Source organism: Vulpes vulpes, chromosome 4 (assembly GCF_048418805.1).
Source record: "Vulpes vulpes isolate BD-2025 chromosome 4, VulVul3, whole genome shotgun sequence".
NCBI lineage: Eukaryota > Metazoa > Chordata > Mammalia > Carnivora > Canidae > Vulpes > Vulpes vulpes.
The window spans coordinates 33629642-33630209 of NC_132783.1; the positions used below are offsets into that span (position 1 = coordinate 33629642).

At 34.3% G+C, this 568-nt stretch overlaps 1 non-coding gene across 1 annotated transcript; it reads right to left on the minus strand.

Annotated features, from left to right (window-relative positions):
• Positions 1 to 247: 247 nt before the first annotated feature.
• On the minus strand, positions 248 to 354 carry LOC112931030 (U6 spliceosomal RNA). Its single transcript, XR_003237250.1, has one exon. It is a non-coding gene; the product is annotated as a U6 spliceosomal RNA (small nuclear RNA).
• Positions 355 to 568: the final 214 nt, after the last annotated feature.

Sequence of the window (568 nt, forward strand, 5' to 3'; positions counted from 1 at the left end):
GGTTATGAGTGCCAACCCCTGTGGAGCCAAAAATCTGCATATAACTTTCGACTCCCCCAAAACTTAACAACTAATAGCCTACTGTTGACTGGAGGCTTAACTATGAATAGTCAATTAACACATATCTTGTATGTTACACGTATTATATACTGTGTTCTTATAATAATGTCACCTAGAGAAAAGAAAATTATAAGAAAAAATACACTTATCACACTATAAATAATCTGTGTTTAAGTGGGCTTCTATAGCTAAGTCCATGTTATTCATGAATTTATGTGTCATCCTTGCACAGGGGCCATGCTAATCTTCTCTGTTTTGTTCCAATTTTAGTACATGTGCTGCCGAAGTGAGCACAAACCCATGTTATTCAAAGATCAACTATACTTAATATCTTTTGCTCCTTTCTCCATTTATAATTAAGAAAACTCCATTCCTTCATGCCTCAAATCTCCTTTTCTAATAAAATGCTCCTTTTCAACTTTTGCTTTTTAAAACTCTTGATGTTTCATTAATCTACTCTGGGGGCTTTGTTGAGTCTCTGCAATGTACCTAAACATTTCCATTTACA